Genomic DNA, 12500 nt, shown 5'->3' with positions numbered 1-12500 from the left:
TTATCTTCCACACCTCGTGCAGAATATCACCCGCCACCACTTCGCAAGGGAGGACTTTCTGCCTGATAGAGACCTGACACCTTGCGTTCCACGTGTAATACCTAACTACTACACTAACTAGAAACATAGTGGTTAAATCAAAGTGACCCACCCTCTTGAACGCCCCGTAAACCCACTCAGAGTAACCAAGCCCCGAAAGGCACGGGATGCCCAAGGCTCTGGATACTCTCCTGTAAACCTCTACATTGAAAGGACACCTGAGCAAAAAATGGTCCATCGTCTCCTCCTCACCTGGACACTCCTCCCGTGGGCAGCCACGATCATCGGCATTTCTATACTTCAGGTTTCCTCTCACGTAGAGCCTTCCGTGAAAGGAGAGCCAAGCAATGTCACGAAATTTCAGCAGGATTCTCTGGGAGTTGACCAGAGAAAGCCCATCTGAAGACAAATTACCCGGGCAGTCTTTCAGCGACAGTGGTTCCCAGAAGTGGGACCACAAAATTCTCCTCTCCAGCTCCCTTCTAGAGGAGTTTTTGACCTCGCCCGCCACCAGGCCCCATCGCCTTGTCACTTTCAAGCTAGGAGCCACGTAGGCCGGGAGGAATCCATGCCTAACCCGCAAGCTCTTTACTGCACCTCCATCTAGCCATGCCTTGAGGAAGGGAACCATCCAGGCCCCAAAGCCCTCTACCCATCGAGGAGGAGTCTCTAACTAGAGACTATCCAGATGCAATTTAAGAAAGGTCAACAAAAAGTATAGCACTATGTTGACCATCCCCAGGCCTCCTTCCCTCCTCGATCTGTAGGTGACAGTCCTCTTGATCAGATTCAGCCTGTTTCCCCAGAGCATCTGAAAAAACAGAGCATAAATCTTGGTCCATCTAGATTCTGGCAAAAGGCACACGTAGCTGACGTACAAAAAGACTGGAATCAGAAAAGTTTTGATCAAGTCTACCCTTTCCCTCAGAGACAACTTCCATCTCTTCCATTGTTCCACCTTCCGGCTGGCCTCATCCAGCCTAAGGTCCCAATTTTGAGTGGCATAATCGCCAGGGCCAAATCTGATGCCTAACACTTTGATTTCCTGGCTCACCCGGGGGAGGCAATCCGGAAGGTCAAATTCCTGACCTTCCTCCCCCATCCAGAAAACCTCACTCTTATCCTGGTTGACCAAGGAAACCCGAAGCATCCGAGTACTCCTGGACAGACGACATCACAGCATCTGCCTCAGATGGATCCGACAAGACAACCGTGACATCGTCTGCATAGGCCACCACTTCCAGTGAAAAATTCTGGCTCAAACGGACTCCACTCAAAATGCCACCCTCCAGCCTTCTGATGAAGGAGTCGATAGCAAAGACATACAGGAGGGGGCTCAAAGGACAGCCCTGCCTGACACCAGAATCCACCGTAAAAGCAGGGCCCACCCAACCATTTATCAGAGGGAGGCTCTCGGCTTGCCTATAGATAACACGCAGCCAATCAACCACCCTTACCGGGAGGCCATACCGTACTAGCAGAGCCCACAGGTACTCGTGGTTGATCCTATCAAAAGCCTTTGACTGATCCAGCGCCAACAAATATTTTCCCCACCTCTCAGCACGGCACCGTTCCACAGCCTCCTGGACGCCAAGGACGGCACTAAAAGTGCTCCGGCCCTTCACGGTACAGTGCTGGGAGGGAGAAAGTAAAGACCCGGAAACTTCCATCAGTCTATTGAAGAGTACTTTTGCCAGAATCTTACGATCCGAATTAAGAAGGGCGATGGGGCGCCAATTCTCAATACGGGATGGATCCTTCCCCTAAGAAAGCAGGATAAGAGCAGACAGTCTCATGGAAGGAGGGAGCAAACCCTCACCCAGGCTCTCATTAAATACATCCATGAGACGCTGGGCCAGGAGGTCACCAAAGATCTTATAAAACTCGGAGGTTAACCCATCCGGACCTGGGGCCTTCTTCATAGACAGGGAGTCTATGGCCTTCCTGACCTCGTCCACCGTTATCAAGTCTCCCAGGGAATCAAGAGAACTGCCATAATTCCCGAGACCCGGAGTTTCCCTCAGAAACCGTTCCATCCTCTCTCTGATGAGCAGTTTCTCAGATAAAAGGTCGGAGTAAAAAGATCGCACAACTCCCAGAATGCCTTCCTTATCCTCACGAAGGACACCCCGGTCATCATGCAACCCCCTCACCTCCTTACAGTTGACCGAGTTCCTGCAGTTCTGATAGGGATCAGGCGAGTGGTATTTACCATAATCCCTTTCCAGAACCAAAGACGCATACCGATCATACTGGTACTCTTTCATCTGGGCCTTTACCCGGGAGATCTCTCCACTATCCCCCTGCTCAGAAATCAAGAAATCCAGCTTCTTTCTCAAGGCATAGTAGACATTCCTCTTTAACAAGTTTCTTCTGGCTACAAGACTGCGAAAAAAGCTGCGTGCCCTTTTCTTGCATACCTCCCACCACTCGGACCTACTCCAGCCTGCCTCCAAAAGCGACTTCTGAGATTGAAAGAAGTTTCTAAAAGACTGTCTGATCTCAACCTCCTTCAGAAGTTCAGAGTTCAGACGCCACAGGCCCCAACCTTTCTGAGGGGTTTCCGAGGCGTTCAAGGATGCACACAGGAAAACGTGATCGGAGAAATCTACTAACCTCAGCACCAGAGCCGAAGTTTTTGAACTCTCCTTAACGAAAAACCTATCTATCCTACTCCTACATCTACCTCTAAAATAAGTGAAACCCATGAGGTCTGGGGAGTTACGAATATGCACATCCACCAGACCCGCCTGTCTAACCATACTAGCTAAAAAAAGGGAATCATAGCCCAGAGTAGTCTTTGAGCCTCCCCTGTCTTTAGGCCTAAGGACGGTGTTAAAATCACCACCAAAGATTATCTGCTGGGCCGAAAAAAGATATGGCTTTATCTCCCTGAAGAGACACTTCCTGTCCCATTTAGTCTGGGGACCATAGATGTTAATAAGTCTCAGGTCGTGCCCCCTCAGGTTGATATCCAAAACCATACACCTGCCTACTTGAATCTCAATAACCCGTTGGACAGTTATCATGCCGGTAAAAAGCACCGCCAACCCACCGTACGGCTCGGCCGCAAGAGACCAATAGGAGGGACCGCGTCTCCATTCAGCTTTCGCCTTATGGAGATCAGCAAGTCGACCAACCCGAGTCTCCTGCAAAAACAAAAAATTGACCTCAACCGTGTCGAAAAAATTAAAGGCCATGTAAAGAGCACGTTCGGACAGAATAGATGCCACATTAATAGTGGCAAATCTAATAGGCTGGGAAGCCATCCTTACAGGGTTATTTCAAGCGGGACCCAATCACTTCTTCTTTACTTGTCGGAGGGACACATCCTCAGATGAGCCCCACCTCTTTACACTGACTCCCGGGGGAACAGCCTCACCTTCCCTGAGGTCAACCTCCTCCCCAACAGAAACCGAATCCACAGAAATAGCATCCGACACAACTGGCAACCCCCCTCCCCTATCAGGAGGCTCCGGGGCAGGACTCACAGCAGGATCGGACGAGGACACAAGGTTAGGACCCGGCACAGGGACCCCCACATCGGCCAAGAGCAGAGTCTGCGTCATGACCGCAGGTTGGTCCACAGTCCCAGGAACCACCACCGGGACCACCGTACCTCCCTTCCCAGAGACCCCTTGCAGGGTTGGAGCCAACACCTGCGCCCGAGATGATGAAACCTCCTTCCCTCCACTGGCGACAAAATCACCGAGCACAACCGCCTCCCCCGCCTTCTCACTCCTCCCTCTGGACCTACCCGGGTACGGGGAACCGCCTGCCACCCTCCTTCTCTGCCGCAACTTCCTTGACTTCAGGACCAACACCCCAGACTCCTCCCTTACAATCTCACCCTCTTCCTCCTCCTCCTCCTCGCTAGAAATCGTAAAAAAGCGATTTGTCAGGACAATGCTATCATCATTCTTCCCCTTCTTATTCTTCTTCGCCTTTGCCCCTTTACCTTTCACCACAAGTTTAAAGGGGGCCTCTTCCTGCACAACAACTTCAGCCACCGGAACAGCACCCCCCGCCTTCACCCCCGATGGACCTGCCACCTCCATGGGGGCTACAGCGGGAGGCACCACCACAGCCACCGAAGTACAAGTAACCGGACCAAAGACCTCCTCCTCCACTCTCCTGGAGATCTCTTCCAACTCTTTGTCAAAGGATCGGTTATGGAAGGCCTCAGGACATCTACTATATGGATGACCCATCATGCCACAAAGATTGCAGGAGATGGTATCACAATCTTTAGACAGGTGACCCATCCCGCCACATTTGGAACACTTCTGCTCCGGGCAGTCCCGACTGAAATGCCTAAAATCGCCACACCTGTGGCATGTACGGGGCTGCCCTGGGTAGAAGCATTGAATCCTGTCCCTACCTATGTAAGCGGCCGAGGGAATGTGGCTGCCATTCGCTAATTTAACTGAAGCAGTCCACGCGCCCCCCCATACACCCAGTGCACCCGGGACTTTTTCAATGGGGGAAATTATTTTTTCCACGAATCTTTTGAGCCAAAAGCTCAAATCAATCTCACTCAGAGACTCGTTCCGGACCAATATGGTAATTTTGGTCCTCTCCTGCCTCGTTATTGCCAAGGCCCTAAACTTGTCCCATGGCTCACTCAACTTGGCCTTACCCCACTTTGCCCAGAAAGCCTGTAACCCATTATAACTGACAAAACTCAAATCGAACTCAGGCGTCCCCACCGGGTGTATACAGGCAAACAAATCGGATGCCTCAAAACCCAAAGAAAACACGGAGGAGGCCCCTCCCCTAGCCACTTTAACTGAACAGCGTTACGCCGCTTCGCTGGCTGCCCACCCACGGGGTTCTGCTGAGGAACTCTCCCAGGGCCGCTAACCATGCTGGCGTACGAAGTTACACCCGGGACCACTGAGCTTGGTCCAGCCTGATTAGCTGCTTCACTCACCACCAAATTCAGCCTCCGCTGAACAACCTCCATGGCGGCCAAGGCGGGCCCCACCCGTGCAGGAACACTCAAACTGTCACCGTAGATAGACTCTACTAGCTGCTTCTAGACGGAACTCAAACCACCCCTATCCAAACCCGGCAACCCTTGAGCCAACGTAACTGGCTTGACCGCAGGCACACCTTCAGGGGGAACCAAACCGTCCGACTTCCCACCACCTTCCAGAACCACACCCCCCGCCTCAATAATAGCGGCATTCTCCACTAACACCACACCACCTGTCATCACAACTGAAGGCTGAGGAGGATCCGCAAGCATCTCTGCACCCCCAACAACAGCCTCAGGGGACACCTCTGATCTTTCCCCCTCCAAATTACGAATGGAATTATACATGGGGTGCTCTACCTCCGGGGGCCCCACAACCTTCACAGTTTGTCTGTTTGGAGGCAGTTCCACCGATGACTCCACTTCCAAACACGCCTTAGCCTCCGCCGCTTTATTTTTCAATCTCCATTCTTCTAACTCTGCCAACTTGGCACCCAGCTCACCCTCCAATGCAGCCAACTCGGCTGAAAGCACCGGCCTCTCCCTGCTTCTTCTTTTTGTTGTAACTGCCTTTCTGAGCCTAGCAATCTCTTGCTCCAGAGCAGGAAGCACAGCACCCAGATCAACGATCGCAGCATCAGAAGACCCTGCAGCCACCACCTCCACAGACGCTGGCGGCTGTGGCCGTGATACATTCAACGAACTCTGCACTTGCACATCCCCCTCTACTGCCACTGATACATCCATTTGCTGATCTAACAGCTGACCTCCCATATCTGTAACTACAATTTGCTGCACCATACTCTCATACCCTCCAACTGTACCTTTTTAATAGGTACAGTACCTTTTATTAATGGTCTGTACCGATTTTTGGCTCTCTAAACTTCCATTGAAAGTATAGGAAAATGGGTGTGGCCTCACCCCTTTACCAGTAGCCACGCCCCCTTTTCTGGTTTGTACCGATTTTTGTGTGTCAAATGTTGGAGGGTATGTACTCTGTCTTAATTCAGAAACCAGAATATCCCCACCAGAAACTGCAGTGGAAACAAGCTGTAAAACAGGAGACAGCTGTGCAGGCAAACCCAAAACCTGGACCTGCCCACACTCCTCCTCAGCCTCAGATGAACCTGGCTGCAGCTGCACATTTTATTGTACATTGATCACCATAACATTTTGTACATTTAAACCAGCAGGTATTGAATTTGTTTCCTGGTTCTGCCCTTCCAGGGTGTTCAGCACCGGACTTTGCCCGCACCCCCCTGCAGACATACATAATTCTTTATGCGGCTCCATGTCCTGCCGCTCATAAGAATCCGGCACCGGGCTTTGCCCGCACCCCCCTCCCACCATAAACTTTTCACCCACATGCTTAGAGCTAGAGGACCGGCTCCCAGCTGCTATGGGAAATTGCTGCTCTCCCAGTGCCTCCGGCCGCAGATTCACAGTAGCAGACATTGCAGGTAACACAGGAGCCGATTGCTCCATTTCTTCTGCACCTTCCAATTTTTTAGGCACCAATAAAGCCATATCAGGGACCTGAAACATGCTTGTATTATGCTGCAGATGAGATGTTATATTATTGGCACAAAGCTCCACATTAACTCCTGGGACCTGTAGTTCCACGCTCTCCACATGCTTTATAGGCACATCGCTTTCAGCACAATCCTGTTTTAAACTGCACACACCATGCAAAGCCATTTTCCCGCTTGGCTGCAGACCCACATTAGCTGCTGGGACCTGTAGTTCCACATGCTTCATAGACATTACTTTTGACACAGTCCTGTTTTAAACTGCACATGCCATGCACCGCCATCTTCCCGCTTGGCTGCAGACCCACAGCAGCTGCTGGGACCTGTAGTTCCACGTCTTCCACATGCTTCATAGGCACATCACCTTTAGCACAGACCTGTTTTAAACTGCACACGCCATGCAAAGCCATTTTCCCACTTGGCTGCAAACCAGATGCTATATTATTGACACATAGCCCCACATTAGCTGCTGGGACCTGTAGTTCCACACTCTCATAAACTTTTTGCTGTGCAGACTCCAGCTTCTCACTGCATACAGGCAATTTTCCGCATGGCTGCTGGCCCACAGCGGCTGCCGGGACCCACAGTTCTTCTGGTCTTTTGGTCACCCCAACTGCGCAGGGGACCAGAACCACACTGGGGTTCAGCCTGCTTGGCGTTATTAACTTGCGTCCGCTAGGCAGAAACAGGCCAATTTCACCCCCTTGGCAAAGAGGTACCTTCACCCGAACTTTCTTCATCCACCAACTCGCCGCTTGAGAAGGGGCCACACCATGTGGCTTCTCCTCTTTTTTGGGGGGTACCCTGCTTGGGCCACCCCCGAGGCTCTCCAGCTTGTAACCGCCACCTCCGTACTCCCACCCTGACTGCTACGGCCCCCAGGTGGATCAGGGGGAGGACCAGGGCCAGGCCCTGCAGGCAGGGGACTCTCCTGGGAAGCAGCCCCAGGAGGTTCCATGATTCTGGGGAAGATCCCCCAGGAAAGGTCCTGGCTTCGGCCTAGACACGGTTCTCTGGAGCTCAGCTACACACAACCTGACACCGCGGCTGACAAAAACACCCCAGCCATTTAAATGCAAAGTCCCAGAGCGGCCAGGGGTGGCCGCCGGTCCGTGCGCGTGGCGCCGACCCCGCTGGCCGGTTGAATGGAAGAACGGAACGAGATAAAAAAGAAAAAGAAATTTTTTTCAAAAAAGCACTCGCCCAAAGCAGACGAAAGGTACCCGGTCCGCCCGGATGACCCCTTCCCCGTGTCCCCGCCGCAGCGCCCCCCGCTGGCCAGCCGAGGGAATACACGATTGAGAGGGGGGGGAGTGAAAAACAGGCAAAAGACAAAAACACCCAACCCATTTAAATGCAAAGTCCCCGAGCGGCCAGGGGCGGCCGCCGGTCTGCGCGCGCTGCGCCCCCTGCTGGCCGGTTGAAGGGAAGAACGGAACGAGACAAAAAGAAAAAAAATTCAAAAAAGCACTTGCCCCAATCAGATGAAAGGTACCCGGTCCGTCCGGAAGAACCCTCCCCGTGTCCCCGCCGCGGCACCCACCGCTGGCCAGCCGAGGGAATACACGATTGAGAGGGGTAGGGGGGAGTGAAAAACAGGCAAAAGACAAAAACACCCCACCCAATTAAATGCACAGTCCCCGAGCGGCCTGGGGCGGCCGCCGGTCCGCGCGCGCGGCGCCCCCCGCTGGCCGGTTGAAGGGAAGAATGGAACGAGACATAAAGAAAAAGAAAAAATTTCTAAAAAGCACTCGCCCCAAACAGATGAAAGGTACCCGGTCCGCCTGGATGAACCCTCCCCCGTGTCCCCGCCGCGGTACCCCCCGCTGTCCAGCCGAGGGAAAACACGATTGAGAGGAAAAAAAAACAGGCAAAAGACAAAAACACCCCACCGATTTAAAAGCAAAGTTCCCGAGCGGCCGAGGGTGGCCGCCAGTCCGCGCACCCGGCGCCCCCTGCTGGCCGCGTAAAAAAAATAATAATAAAAGAATCCACCATTGTGAATTTGCGATGTGTCCGGGCCGCCGCCGGCGGCGGGGAGGCGACCCCCGGTCATCCCTCGTCGACGCCCCCTGGTGGGGGGAAATAAATGAAAGATTTTTTAAATTGTTTTTTCCCCCCCTTTTAAAAGACGAACCCGCAAACCCCAGATAAATGAAAAGTGCCCGGACCTCAGAGCGCCATCGGCCGGGCGTCACCCGGTCCTGCAGCGGACGCCCCCCGCCGGTTGCTCGCTTGAGGATGGGTAAAAAAAAAATTATAAAAAAAAGGGGGGGGGGGAATACATAAATAAATGACAAGTACCTAAGCTGCCGTTTCCCCATCTGGAGTTGAGAGGAGAGAGAGGAAGAAGACAAAAAAATAATATTAAATAAACAGGGGGGAAAAAAGAAGAAAAAAAAGGGGGTAAAAGAATACCACAAAAACAATTCTATCAATTAAAAAAAAAAAAGCAGGGAGAGACTACCCGGCCTGTCGGTCGGACCGTTTCTCCCCCGGTCCCCGATGTGGCACCCCCCGCTGGCCGCCTGGCGGTACGGCAGGCTCTTCGAAAGAAACGGGTCCTTCAAAAAATGGAAAGGGAAGAGATCAATAAAGACAAGATAGAATTGAAATTACATAAAAAAAATAATTAAAAATAAAATAATAAAAAAATTCTGTCTACATCTACTACCTACAGATACGTACAGTACAGATAGAAAATGAAATAGTGAACGGACGGATGGATGGGAGAGAAGAACAACCCGGGCTCCCTCCGGCTTCCGCAGCCTGGGCACCCGCCGGCTTCCGCGGCCGGGGCACCCGCCGGCTTCCGCGGCCCGGGCTCCCTCCGGCTTCCGCGGCCCGGGCTCCCTCCGGCTTCCGCGGCCCGGGCTCCCTCCGGCTTCCGCGGCCCGGGCTCCCTCCGGCTTCCGCGGCCCAGGCTCCGTACATACAGACAGAAAATTAAATAATGGACGGATGGATTGAAGAGAGGAACAGCCCGGGCACCCGCCGGCTTCCGCAGCCCGGGCACCCGCCGGCTTCCGCGGCCCGGGCTCCCTCTGGCTTCCACGGCCCGTGCTCCGTACATACAGACAGAAAATGAAATAATGGATGGATGGAAGAGAGGAACGGCCCGGGCACCCGCCGGCTTCCGCGGCCTGGGCTCCCTTTGGCTTCCGCAGCCTGGGCTCCGTACATAGAAACAGAAAATGAAATAATGGACGGATGGATGGAAGAGAGGTACAGCCCGGGCTCTCGCCGCCTTTCGCAGCCCGGGCACCCGCCGGCTTCCGCGGCCCAGGCACCCGCCGGCTTCCGCGGCCCAGGCTCCGTACATACAGATAGAAAATGAAATAATGGACGGATGGATGGAAGAGAGGAACAGACCGGGATCTCGCCGGCTTCCGCAACCTGGCCTCCCACCGCCGGCTTCCCTTTGAGGAAGGGGGAGACTGGTAAAGATCAGGCGAGAGGAGGGGTGCCCTCCGCTGGACGGGAAGCCCAGGCCGCGGAGCTGCCGGACGGACTGGGGGTTGACCGGGCGGGACGAGGTGGAGGCGAGGCCCGGACTCGCTCCCGTCCGGACGGCCCGAGGCTTAAGCCCGGGGAGGGAGGTTGCCTTCCGGCCCCTCCTCCCCTCCCAGTGGACCAGCCCCCGACTATTAAGCCCGGCCAGGGAGTCCACGTCAGCCCCCGGGCGGACCAGGGAAGGACCCCCCCTTCCGCGCTCCGCCACGCTCGGAGGCGCTGACGCGCCGGGCGGATGGGCGCCTCCGGCCAAGTCCCCGGCTGGGACTTGGCTGGCTGGAGAGCGAGGGAGGGTGAGGTTAGGGCCTCACCCGTCCCGCGCCCGTCCCCCACCCCGGGCCAATTCCCCCGGCCGGAGTAGAGCCTTGCGGGTCGACAAAAGCTTGGCTCGAGGGATGACTTTCAATAGATCGCAGCGAGGGAGCTGCTCTGCTACGCACGAAACCCTGACCCAGAATCAGGTCGTCTATGAATGATTTAGCACCGGGTGCCCAGCGAACATGCGATGCGCTGCGGGAGAGAGGCGGCCCACTTCCGTCCGCGCTCCGATCCCGTGGCGAGCGGCCCTACGCGCCGGGCCCTGGCCACCGGGGGGGACGGGCCCGGCTATCCCAGGCCAACCGTGGCTCGACGGCGCTGCGGTATCGTCGCGCTTAGGGGGGATTCTGACTTAGAGGCGTTCAGTCATAATCCCACAGATGGTAGCTTCGCCTCATTGGCTCCTCAGCCAAGCACATACACCAAATGTTTGAACCTACGGTTCCTCTCGTACTGAGCAGGATTACTATGGCGACAACACCTCATCAGTAGGGTAAAACTAACCTGTCTCACGACGGTCTAAACCCAGCTCACGTTCCCTATTAGTTGGTGAACTATCCAACGCTTGGTGAATTCTGCTTCACAATGATAGGAAGATTCAGTTATATACAAAAAGAAAAGGTCGCACAAGTCGTCTGTTCCTTTAAACCAACCCTCTCACTGGAAAAGAATCGTATCTCGAATACAGCAACCGATTATAAATTCATCAAGATTTTAATATCTTTATTTCAGAAAAAGGGGGGAAATGTAGATGGTCTCCTTATTTTGGGCCATTTGGATCTAAAGACGTTCACTGAGGATATGTCTTATCTCAGATGCAAGAGCCTATTACACAGTTGGTGAGAATTTTGGTATTTTATTCCAAAAAGGCAGTATATGTGTTCTCCTCATTTAGACCATTAGGCCTGAGGGTATTCATCAGGAATATTAGTCTTGTTTTAATAGTTCACGATCCACGTCACCTCCTCGGATGTTAAGAGAGATCCTTTTCATGCCAAAGGCTACCAGGCCTCTGGGGTTGGATGGGTGACATTTCAGAAAGTGACGTGCTATAGGAGTTAGATTCCTAGATAATCTCTGATCACGTTCAGCATTCCTGATGCTGCCAATGTGTTCCAAAATTCTCCGTTTAAACGGTCTTTTAGTTTTGCCTATATAGCTCTTGTTACATGGGCATGTTAAGTTATAGACTACTACCAATGTGTCACAATTTATATAGTCATTTATCTTCCAAGTTTTGTCAAATTTGTCTGTATATTGGGTCGTGGGTATCATTGCGGCACATGCTTTGCATGTACCACATTGATATGACCCCTTTCTTTTACTGGCTGTTTTTGGGGTTCTCAGATGACTTTCAACTAGGATATCTTTCAGATTTCTGGATCTTCTCCAACTGATATCAATACGCTCTCCCAGTGTCTTGGCTAGGTCTGGATCGGTATGGAGTACATGTAAATGTGTCTGCAGGATTCTTTGGACATCCTTCCATTCCTGACAAAAGGTGCCTATAAAGCGGATCTTTTCTATTCCCCCTTGGGTATTCTTTGGTGTTAAAAGTTCATCTCTGGCATATTTCTTAGTTTCGTTCAGGGCACGTTTGATAGATTTTTTGCTGTATCCGCGAGATTCCAATCTTCCCCCTAGCTCTCGTGCTCTAATTGAGAAGGTTTCATCTTTAGAGCAATTCCTCCTCATCCTTAGGAATTCTCCCTTAGGTAGTCCTTTCAGGATGGGTGGATGGTGAGAACTGTTTTTGTGCAGAATACTATTTGTTGAGGTCTTCTTGCGGAAAAGATCTGATGATAAATGACCATCTTCCTCTAGAGTGAGTGTTATATCAAGGAAATTCACTTTCTTTCTATCCATCTCATAAGTTAGCCTCAAATTCAGATCGTTTGAGTTCAAACTGTCTATAAATTTTTTAAAGGTTTGTGCGTCTCCTCCCCATATAATTAAGAGATCATCTATATATCTCAACCACATAACTATGTGGGTAGTGTAGATGTCATTCTCTTCACAGAAGACGTACTCCCTCTCCCACCACCCCAGGTACAGGTTAGCATACGTCGGGGCACACGTTGTGCCCATAGCTGTGCCCTGTACCTGGAGGTAGAAGTTATTGT

At 52.5% G+C, this 12500-nt stretch overlaps 1 pseudogene; it reads right to left on the bottom strand.

The window, feature by feature from the left end:
* Positions 1–10434: 10434 nt before the first annotated feature.
* Positions 10435–12500, bottom strand: part of LOC134900053 (28S ribosomal RNA) — an 8069-nt pseudogene continuing 6003 nt past the window's right edge.

Source organism: Pseudophryne corroboree, chromosome 3 (genome assembly GCF_028390025.1).
Source record: "Pseudophryne corroboree isolate aPseCor3 chromosome 3, aPseCor3.hap2, whole genome shotgun sequence".
NCBI lineage: Eukaryota > Metazoa > Chordata > Amphibia > Anura > Myobatrachidae > Pseudophryne > Pseudophryne corroboree.
The sequence above is the reverse complement of the archived record's forward strand: the minus strand, read 5'-3'. Positions and strand labels throughout refer to the sequence as shown.